Source organism: Heliconius melpomene, chromosome 1, assembly GCF_056956725.1.
Source record: "Heliconius melpomene rosina isolate 202511_hmr_F chromosome 1, ASM5695672v1, whole genome shotgun sequence".
NCBI lineage: Eukaryota > Metazoa > Arthropoda > Insecta > Lepidoptera > Nymphalidae > Heliconius > Heliconius melpomene.
In genome coordinates, this window is record NC_140389.1 from 10,959,337 (window position 1) to 10,971,781 (window position 12,445).

General features: G+C 32.0%; 1 protein-coding gene across 7 annotated transcripts in view; it reads right to left on the reverse strand.

The window, feature by feature from the left end:
- Window positions 1–12,445, reverse strand: part of CadN (neural cadherin) — a 240,619-nt gene that overhangs the window by 163,471 nt on the left and 64,703 nt on the right. The window lies entirely within an intron of this gene.

Consider the following 12,445-nt stretch of genomic DNA (forward strand, 5'->3'; position numbering starts at 1 on the left):
TTTATTATATACATAGAGTATAAAAGAAACTAAAGTAGTAAAGCTTATAAGAACTTTCTATAATTTGTACCATAAAGATACACTTATCTAAGTACAGGAACTATATTAAAAACTTTTTAAATTGTTACTTTCCAAAAGTTTTATATCATTAATACACATGTAAAGTGATTTAATGGAAAGTAATGTCTTAGTAATGGGGTATACCTGTATTTACTTGGATACTTTCTTTCAAATTAAATAGTATATTAAATACCATTATATTTTTTTCTATATATCTCAAGTTTTGTAATGTAATGGCATGTCATTAGAAAAGAGATTTTGTTTGTGAGCTGTCTGTAGTTTTTTTCGCATTTATAGACATTGTACATATCTATCTGTAAATGTTCAAAATTAACTATTCAAACATTCTGGTTCTATCATGGTAAAGGACTGTTACAGAAAGATTTAAAATTAACCTTCATGGTCTTAAGTGCTCGTTTCAAAGCAAATTACATCTTAAGCGTGAGTGTTATTACAAAACCGCGCGCCGAGCTACCTAATAATCTCGTGAATGTAGTTCTTACTTACTTGTTAGAATTATTAATGTTAGTTTCCACGTCTTACATCACAATTATTTAGATACTACAAATAAAAGTTTATAATAATTAAATTGACCAAATAAAAAATAAATATTTATAATACTGTTCAATAGTTTCGAGTGTGCCAGTTGAGCACAAACCACTTGGACAATAAAAAATTGTCTTATATCTGTTACATTGGTAACAAATATAAGACGACACATATAATGCTATAATAATATAACGACATAAAGCTAAAATTTGTGTATGACATTTTATTTATTTTTTTAATTTGAGTGTGTATGTCTTTGTCCTAATGTTTTTAACCTATAAGATTAAAGTTTACTGAAAATATTACTTTCAAAGTAATATAGTAATTGTCAATATCTTATGTAGATCGTATTATTTTTGTATAAATTTTATTTTTTAACATCAATCTTATTAAACAACGTTAAATGAAGCAAATACAAATACGAGTGGGTATATACTTATAAACAATCTATTTATAGTTAATACCTATTCCTTTATGTGGAGGAATGTTCCGATAATATTCAATTTTCTATGTCATCGGTCGTCAAATTTATTTCACGCCACAATTCTTGAGAATACGATTACCATTATAATATAAACGTAATGTTTAACAGTAAAATTTCACTATATAAATTATTTTATTCACAATATTTAGCCTTCTAAATAAAATGTATATATTATGTGAAGTAAGAAGTTTAAGAACCTAGTGTTAAGGATTCTGGAGATATTGCGTGTTGAGTGGCAAAACTCAACGTCGCGGGTGTCTCGGGACCAGAGCGAAGAAACTTAGATTTCCAATCTAAATTTTAATGAACTTAGATTTCAAATCTAAATTTCATTATGGTGCAGTAAAAACCAGTGCGTTACAAAAAACTCTTTAAAAATATTATTATTATTATTTAGCTTCATACACGAATATAGTAAGACGGCCTGATGCATATGATATATTATGAGGATTAACTACGCTGCAGTAATAAATTCTCCTACTAAGATATCAAGATGAATTCACTCATTCATAAAGCTACGGCGCTTATCGTTTTAGTTATCTCAAAATTTTTACTCGCCAACCATTTAATTTAACAGTATTTTAAGTATAAAACTCGTTGTATTTTTCGTATACAGTTTTAATCTCACTATACGTTAATGCAGTACTTGCGAAATGTTTCACTTTAGTTCCCACTTCATTACTTTAATTACTTCTAACATTTTCTTAGGTGTTATAAAAGCTGAAAAAGCTGATTATATAGAAATAGGTACTGTTGAGAAAATTCAACAATAGCGTTATGTATATTTAATCAGTTGATTTCGGTGAAAAGGGTACAAGTCTCTAGAGTAATAGCTAGGCTATTGCCCTTGTTATCCATCATTTTAAATCAGGATTTACATGTATTTGTAACCAAAATATTGGAAATAAATATTAAATTCTTATCAATTATCAATTATTTCACAATCAATACATTATCTAATATGTTACATATTACTTAGTCTAGACTTGTCTAGGCGACTAAATCCATACTAATATAATAAAGTGGAAGAGTTTGTTTGTTTGTTTGTTTGTTTGTTTGTTTGTTTGTTTGTTTGTTTGTTTGTTTGAACGCTAAGATCTCTGGATCTACTGGTCTGATTTACTATGTTTTTGTTTTGTATGAAAGCTGCCTTCTTCAGAAGTGCTATAGGCTATATAACATTACATTACACATATATACTAATAAATTAAAATACTTTCTAATTTGACATGCAATTCATTCTGCCATGTTAATAACAACCGTCGTCGCTACGCGACCGCGTTCGTTACCGCGTCATTTTGATATTCATCCTTATGAAAATAAATATAATAGTCACTTTTAGCATTTCATCTAGATTGAAATTATATTTCTATAGAAATTATATTCTTATATTTCAAGCAGGCGTAGCCGCGTCCGGGTCCGCTAGTTCTTAATATAATTAACACCTATAATATAATTAGCACATACTTTCCGTAAGTAATCCATCAAATCCTACTCAGACTAAACTAGTCTTAATCACAGTCAATTACTTACCATGTACACTGCAATTCAATATTGCTTCATATACACATTTGCTTAATATACGATATTCTACTTAAAAGCAACTATAATAGAGAATATAACTGTCCTAGTACGTTTCTATACCTGTATACATACAATATATCAACGTTTGTCGCGTGTCGGGCGAGGAATGAGAACTATTCTGGAATTCCCGAGGTTAACACCGGAATGCCTTCTAAATTAAGGTGACCAATCAAACTCCTACTATAGAAATGGCTCGTATCATACTACGTACTACCATAAATTTGACGATTATCTGTTTAATTCTAGTAAATATAAGTAGCACATTTTAAATATTTGTTATGTAATTAAAATCGATAGCTTATTTTTACGTTAAAAAAATTCAAAATATCCTTAATAAATAAGTAATAAATACAGTGTCGAAGCGCATGCGGTGTTGCTTAGACGTGTTTTAAGCAGTAATAATTGCACACCACTAAGTGTAATCGTAACCGGTTTTTACTTACATCGTCGTCGGTCGGCCGTTTGGCCGACCGTTTGTATTATATCGTTTTGATCTTTAACGTAGAATGAATACAGTGGAAAATTGCAATGAAGAATCAACAAATATAAATTGTAATAATTTAGAAGAAGATATGACACATTCAGTAGACTTAACAACAATGGTTGAAGAAGAATTATCGACGAAAGGTATGCGTCCAACAAAGAGAGTGCGGGGAAGGGAAGATGAATGGAATTTAGTGAAGAGAAGAAAAGAGAGATTAAGAGAAGTTAGCGGCATAACTGAATTATGTATTACGAGTAAAAGCATATTTCCTAAGCAATTTGCACTTGCGAAGTTATTTAAAGAACAAAATATTATGAATGTAACCAGGGTTAAGTATATAAATCCATATAAACTTAATGTCGAAATTAATAATACTGGAAGTGCGGAGTATTTGGTTTCCTGTGAATATTTTAAAGAATTAGGATGGAAGTTTCATCGTCCTTTTGAGGTTGGTTTGTCGTATGGCGTTATTAAAAATATAGAACTAGACATATCTGAAGAAGAATTACTTGAGAATATAACAAGTCACATAAATATCGTGAATGTAAGGAGACTAAAAAGAAGAGACAACGAAGGCAGTGGTTGGACGGAGAGTGAGACGTTGAGAGTAGGATTTGAAGGATCATCTTTGCCATCATATGTATTCCTTTACAACATGAGAATTGTGGTAGATCCGTTCGTTTTCCAAGTTACTCAGTGTTCGAAGTGTTGGAGATATGGACATTCTAATAAAATGTGCCCATCTAAATTGCCTATGTGCCCAAAATGTGGAGGTAAACATGAAAATTGTCAGGCTAACATATTTCGATGTGTTAATTGTAATATGAACCATATGTCTTTAGATAGAACTTGTCCAGTGTATATAAGGGAAAAAAAATTACGTGATATAATGAGTGAATTTAATGTTTCTTATAGAAAAGCCTTGGATATGTATGTGCCTCCTACTCCATTTCATTCAACGTCGCAAGAGAATGTTATGTCGAACATTACAAGACAAGCCCCGTTTGATGCTACATATGCTTCACCTATTATTCCTATAAAGAATACATATGCACAGGCTACATTACAGTCGAAAGTGACCCAGGCTGCAGTGGCAGCCTGGGTCACGGTAAGGTAGTGACCTTACAGAGTGACAAGAGGATTTCTACAGAGCGCCCCAAAGAAAAGGAAGTCATGACTGATTTTGAAGAGTTTAGCACGAACATGAATATTAATATAGATATAAGCGAAGACACTTGCAGCGAAGAAGTTTTTGACAATAGTTGTAAGAATAATAGTAAACATTCAAGAGATTACTCACTCAAATGGTTAATTGACAAATTTAAATACATTATTTTAATTAAAAAAGGCAATATTAAAAGTAAGATTATATCTATAGTTCAAGTGGGTATCGAGTGGATGGTGTCTTGGATAGTTAGTAATATACCAGAGGACTTTTCTTTTTTAGGAAAAATGTTTAACAATGGATAGTGTTACAGTTAATATTTTGCAATGGAATTCTCGGAGTATATTACCAAAAAAATTAGATTTTGAACAAATGTTGTTCTTAGAGAAAATACATATTGTTGCACTTAGCGAGACTTGGCTTACTTCGGACTGTTCACTCCATATAAATAATTATAATGTTTTTCGTCACGATAGGTCGGATTCATATGGAGGTGTTGCAATTCTAACCCATAAATCCATTAAAGCCCAAATTTGTCCAACTAGAATATCTAATTCTGGTATTGAAATAGTACATGTTAAAATTCATAATTGTAATATGATTAAGGATTTAATCTCAGTTTATTGTCCACCAAATATTCAAACTGTGAAAAGTGATTGGGACTCGTTATTTTCAGTAGCTCATTCCAAAGCCTTGATTTTAGGAGATTTTAATGCCCATCATTCGAATTGGTCAAACAAAACAAATCAAAGAGGGAATCAAGTTTTTGATTCTATGATAGATAATAATTTCATTATTTTGAACAATGGTAAAGCAACTCGATTTAAATTAGTTAATAGTATCTTACAAGAATCTGCTCCTGATATATCTATGGCCTCTTTGGATGTGGGTCTACTTTTTAATTGGAATGTTTCTAATGATTCTCTAGGTAGTGATCATATGATGATAAAAATTACGACGTCGAATAGTTTTACTCCCCAATTATCAAAAAAGAGAAATTTTAAAAAAGCTGATTGGTCGGGTTATCGTAAGTTCATTGAAGAAGCACTCAAAGATTTTAAAGTAAGTTCTAATCCAGAGGATGCTTATAATAGTTTCTTAGATATTTTAAACAAAGCTGCAGATTTAAATATTCCATATATAAAATTTAATCAAAACCCTAGTGGTAAATTTCTTCCAAAAAAGTATTGGTCTTCCTTATTATCAAAAAGTATAGCGAGAAGACGATTAGCTTTGGTATGTTTTAGAAAGAATCCCACACCAGATAATTTAAACGCGTTGCAAGAAAAAATTCGGGAAGCTCAAATAATAACTAGAAGAGCTAGGAATGAAGCATTCCGTACGTATTGTTCCTCCTTTGATGAAGGTATGTCTGCAAATAGCGTACTGCAAGGTATGCGATGGTTAAAAGGATACCGTTCTTCTAAGCCCTATATTTTAAAGTCATTAGCTAAAAGTGTCCTATATAATCTAGCTCCCGATTCTACATGTCCACCGTTACCAACTTTTTTATCTAATAATGTTATATTGGAAGCTGAAATAACTAGACAAGAGTTAAATAAATGTATTAAAACTAAAGATACTGCCCCAGGGTGTGACGACATTTCGTACTCAATGATTCATAATCTTCCAGAATTGGCGAAAAATATTCTATTGCAAATATACAATCTTTTTTTCTCTCTTAATTTTGTCCCAAAACAATGGCGTCAGATTCGCGTTATAACGATTCCTAAACCAGGTCGTGATTTATCAACTGCTGCTGCAATAAGACCTATATCCCTGATGTCTTGTATGTGCAAAATTTTTCATAATTAATAAGAGAATTGAATGGTTCCTGGAAAAAGGGAATTTTTTCGCAGAGGAGACAACAGGTTTTAGAAAAACACGCTCTTGTATAGATAGCTTAAATTCATTAATTTCTAATATTCAAATTGGTTTTTCTAATGATTTAAGTACCATAGGATGCTTTGTACCTAGATAACGCATATAATAATGTTGATATTACCTTACTATTATTAACCTTAGATAAACTCGGCATAGGATCAGTGTATTGTAAGTATCTATGGAAATTTCTTCAAGAAAGATACTTAACAATTGAAGGTCCTGATTACGTTATTACCAGAACTTGTAGGCAAGGATTAGCTCAAGGTGATCCCTTATCTCCATTATTATTTAATGTAGCTACAATTAATGTTTGTAAGTCAATACCTGCTTCTATATCTATCTCACAATATGCAGATGACTTTGTTATTTATAAGACCTCAACTATCAATATAGCAGCTACAGAGTTAAAACATTCTTTAAATATTTTGAGTGACAATTTGAACAGCCTTAATCTTGATATTTCTCCTAATAAAAGTAAAATTTGTATTTTCAGCAAAGGCCATAAAAAATACTCAGCGCATTTATCGATTATGGGCAAACAGTTAGAGGTAGTTGATACAGTCCGATATCTCGGTGTGTGGTTGGATCGTTCGCTTAGGTGGGGAAGGCACATTAATGAAATATCTAAAAAAGTTCTTAAATTTATTAATATTTTTAAAATGTTGGCTGGTTCTAGTTGGGGTGTCCACCCTAAACACTTAAGATTATTATACATTTCCTTAATTAGAAGCCGTATTGATTACGCAAGTTTTTTTTATGATAGTAGTGCAAATATTCATCTAGGGAAATTAGACAAGATACAAAATCAAGTCATGAGAATTATTGGTAGTTTTATTAAAACGACGCCCATTCATGTGATGGAAAGTGAATTGTGTTTACAACCACTATTCCTTCGTCGTCGTTACTTAGCTGGAAAATTTTGGCTAAAAACTAAATCTCGTCAGACAAATAGTGGAGGCCTAAATATAATTTCTAAACTTGCTTCATTATTCAATACTTCTAGATATTGGCACAACAAAAAGACGCCCGCATTAATTTTGGTTCATAATTGTTTAAAAGATTTCAAAATTAATACATCAAAAAATTTAGGTATGTTTTCATTGAATACTTGGGTGAGTAATATAGATATTCAATCTTTTGTTAAATATGACGTTAATTTCATGACAGGACCTAAAAGACGATTTGATTGCGTACTGTTAAAAAAAAAATTTTCTAATTTTATCACATCCCAATACAGTCATTATAAAAAGATATATACAGATGGCTCTAAGGATAAGGAGGGATTGGGGGCGTCCTTTTATGACTATGAACAAAAGATAGCTGTAAAATTTCAGATAGACCCCAATATGTGTATAATGGATGCTGAGCTAATCGCTATAGCAGAAGCTCTGTCATACATAGAATCGACTGATCATATTAATACAGTGATATTGACAGACTCTAAAAGTTCGCTCCAACATTTGGCTCGGTGTACCTCGACATTTCGAGGAACTCCGATAGCCTATACTATATTGGACAATGTCTTGAGATTGCGATCTTTGGGAAGGAATGTAGTTTTGCAGTGGATACCGTCTCATGTAGGTCTGGAGGGCAATGACATTGCTGATTTATTAGCCAAGCAAGCAATATCTGATGGGATTCCTATTATCGGTTCTCCTTTTTACACTAATTTTATTGCCAAAATAAAACAAATTTGTTATACGTTCTGGGCAGAATATTTCGATAAAAGATCCTTGGAAAAAGGTATCTGGTATAAAACGATCCAACCACACCCGTTAACATCACCATGGATAAACAATGAAACTTTATGTAGGAAAAAGATAATTGCAGCGCTTAGACTTCGTTCTGGACACATTCCAGGCAATAAATTTTTGTATTTAATGGGCAAGTCAACGACAGCTAGTTGCGACTTTTGCAATTCTAATTCAGTTGATGATGTCTACCACATATTGATGGAATGTGTCCAGAATGAAGCGCTTAGGACAAAAATAAGCTGCAGATTTCAAGAAATAGGTTTTTGTAATGCTGTTTTGGCTTCACCTCTTTCAGATGAAGCCAATATACTTTATGAGTTGGCAATATCCCGCTTAACTTAAGATATATTGTATTTAAATTATATTTTATTTAAGTTAAACTTACCAGGGCGACATATTCGCATAAGCGACAAAGCCCTTTAATTAGATTAAAAAAAAAAAAAAAAAGTAATAAATACATCTCCAAGAATTCGAACAAGTCAAAATGGTTTGAATAGCACTTGATAATAGGGTCAATCAGGAAAAGAGGCCGAAGGGTGGGTAGGTCAGATTGTGGCAATCAAAACGAGTGGCGAGTTGTGAGTTCGATTCCTACTCGGAGAAAGTAAATATTTAATGTTTTCGTTTTCTCTCTCTTCGCCAGTCAATAAAAGTACAATATAATTCATAATTTCTTAATATAACATAATATATATTTATTATCAGACTAATTTCATCATAATACTCTATCAATCATGCGAGTGTGAAACGGCGCACTGCTCTTGCGGTTGCGACACCGTCATTCATCACACTTCGAGCGTTCTTAAGTGGCGTAGCGATGCTTTGGATATTCTACTTATCTTCATAGTTGATGTACAAACAAAAGAAAATCATTTCAAATTGATTACATAAATTTAATTTCTTTTTTTAGCTTCACGATGTGTACCGCATGTAGCAGGGTAGGCGGAGAGACCATAGTGTTGAAACTTTACGCTCCCCACTTTCCGTCCAATTCAGGAGGCGTGTTGAATGGCGGAATTCAAGGCCGCATATTTTATATATATTTTTTTACTCTAGCTAATTGTTTTTATAAATATTTTGTGCAACAAAAGCAAAATCTATTGCTTGATGATAAAATTTGAATAGTACAAGTCATTTTAAAGTTTTATAGATTTACTTTCTATACCAGAGTTAGAAATAAAGAATAAAATGATAAGGGGTCAGATAGGGCTCATCTAATTGAGATGCAAATCTACTGAATTTATAGGTGTTCTGCTTCAGTGTTAACTCCATTATCCCCTCAGAACTTTGTGACTTAGATACCTGAACGAAAGTATGATAATTTTCTTCCGGTACGATCTTTTATACAAACTATAGAAAACTCCACGCATAACAATTGTATTACTTTAACCATATCTTTTAGTTTAAATTTATGTTTATTTTATCGTATAGTATTTATATAATACAGTACCGATTGATTGACTTCCCTACATGTTTTTAATTATCGGCGAACGAACAAGAAAAATACATTATATTTCTTGTCATATTCAATTTAGAATTTTGCCTATATGTTATAACTAGCGGACGCGCGCAGCTTTGCTTGCGTATTTAAGGGTGAATTCTAATAACCCATGAAACATGTGTTCAATGAAATATTTTTAAGAGTCTAAATTTCAAATTTTATAAAAATCGGTGACTTATTAAAGATTTTTCCATACAAACTTTCAACCCCTTATTTGCACCCTTAGGGGTGAATTCTAGAAAACAATAAAACATATGTTCAATTAAATATTTTTAAGAGTCTAAATATCAAATTTTATAAAAATCGGTGGCGGTTTAAGAATTTTCCCATACAAACTTTCAACCCCTTATTTGCACTCTTAGGGGGTGAATTCTAGAAAACCATGAAACATGTGTTTAATTATATACGTTTAAGAGTCTGAATTTCAAATTTTATAAAAATTGGTGACGATTTAAAAAAAACCTATACAAACTTTCAACCCCTTATTTGCACCCTTAGGGGGAGAATTCTAGAAAACGATGAAACACGTGTTCAATTAAATACTTTTAAAAATCAAAATTTCAAATTTTATAAAAATCGGTGCCTATTTAATTTTTTTTCCATACTAACTTTGAACCCCTATTTCACCCCTTTAGGGTTATTTTTTTTTAAAATCCCTTCTTAGTGGATGTCCAGATTACGAAAGTAAACTTTTGTCCAAATTTCAAGTTTCTACGCACAGCGGTTACGGCTGTGCGTGCGTCTTACCTCAGTCAGTGAGGACAAGTCCTTTTATATATATAGATTGAAATAAATTTATTGAAAGATTGAATTACCTTAACAAATTAAACAAAATTGCTGTTGCAGTTGAATTTGCTATATTTTCAACAAACCCAAACCTAGAAAGTAGAAAAGAATGCCATTACCCATAATAAAACATTATTGATACTTCAAAAGTACGTAATAAGAACCCTAAACGTCAAATTCAATATAAACCTCACGTGCGCCGCAGAGATTTATATGCAAATATTAATATTAAGGACTTTATTAAGCAACGGCACGTCATAATATTTAAACTACGGCACTATCCATATGAATAGCGAAATTGCGGTGAGGATATGACGAGTATCCTTATTCTGAGCGACAGCGGTCGTGGACGAGGGCGGGGTCCAACCCGGCAAGGCCCCAACAAGTCTTTATTAAACCGTTAATAAATTCGACAGCTGTACGTGAACAACAATTTAAATCAATTTTCTTCGGCCACTCTAAATGCAAAAGTTTATATAAAAAAAGTTTTTTATATAACGACATATACTCGTATATAAAACGTACCGTCCTCGTTTTGAATTTAAAGTTATTGTTATTGCAGACGTTTTATAAAATATGTGCTATGAGATATAAAAATGTCATCACATTTTTGAAAATGGTTTTTTCGCCTTCATGCTGTATTCAGCATATAGCAGGGTAGACAGAGGGAGCCTGATGTTAAGAGACTCTGTTGCCCACTCTCCTGTGAATTCTGGAGGTATTGCGTGTTGAGTGGCGGAACATCACGCCACGCTTTGCCTCGATACGAGAGTAAAGAAATGAAAATATTACATATTTGTAATGTAATCGAACCCACAACCTATTAGGTTTACAGTCACACACTTGTGCACACCACGACTGGCGTCAATTGATAATTTTATATATTTCGATTCATTTTAATTCCAGTAATAATATTCTATACGAACGATATTAATTGTTATCGATCTATGTCACAAACAAACGTTTCATCTTTTCTGAAGTCAAATTTAAGCGTCGCAGGCGAAGTTGCGGTCCGCAAACTATACTTAAATAAAATTCACCGAGTGGACAAGCTTTCAAGTTCATTTCGTTGCAATTTAGACTAAGCTCAGTGATCGCCACATAAGCCGGCGAACGGGGAGGTCGAGAGTCTGGGCACAATCAGTATAGAAACGTCTGGTCGAGTGTAATCTATAGAATTTAGTTAAATGCAAGAACAACTTAGCAATTCGAATCATACTAGGGTATTGTATTGCTTTGTCCTCTAGAATTTAAATTGTGCTTTCAATTTCTAGTTAGTGGAAAATCTGTTGGACGAAAATTTAATTATTTTGTCATAAATTTATATTTCAACTTATTATAAATTTCATTTAGTTTAACGTATGTTCATGAAATTGTTTTGAAAAGCTATGAAAATATAAATAATGCACTCGAGGGGCAAACGAGCAAAGAATGGTCGATGTCACAGGTGATACTTAATGGTGGAATGCATTAAGCTATGCTATGCATACGTAATAGCACGTATATGTAGTAAGTGTTTTTGTTTCTATTCACTTTTGAGATTGTTGTGAAAAGTGATGATCTAATTGCTATAAAATTTATAAAGGAATTTCTATAAACATGACTAAATGACATACAAAGAAGAAGAATAGAATAGTCAAAATAACCTACGGTCAGAATTATCTTTTTTGAAGTCGGTTAAAAATATATACTGATTATCAGAATAATAGTCAGTTATTACTGAAAACAATAACCAGTAGATTTTGCATCAAACTTGATTGTTTGGCAATGACAATGTAAAATCAAACAAATGACAGGAAATTATTTTTTGTTTTAACAATAAAATGTTAGACCGTATAATCTAGTGTGTCCCATTCATATGAGCAAATTGCAACATTTATCTATCTGTATATAAAAGCTTTTTTCGCATATACGTAATAACGTAGAACAGCCACGTAAGTGCCACATATAGAAATATCATAAGATTTTAAAAATGAAACGGATTATTTTATCTTTTTTTATATGGACATTTCGATATACATCTATTGGTATAGTATGTCAAGCACAAATGGAATATGTAAGTAGCTTTTGAAAAGCCTATTTTTTAAATATTTATGTGTTGTTCAGCTAGTGAAATGACAGGGGCACAAGGCTGTGAGTGTAGACGCAACTGGTTGTGGGTTCGATCCGCACTCGAGGAAATATTTTTTTAATT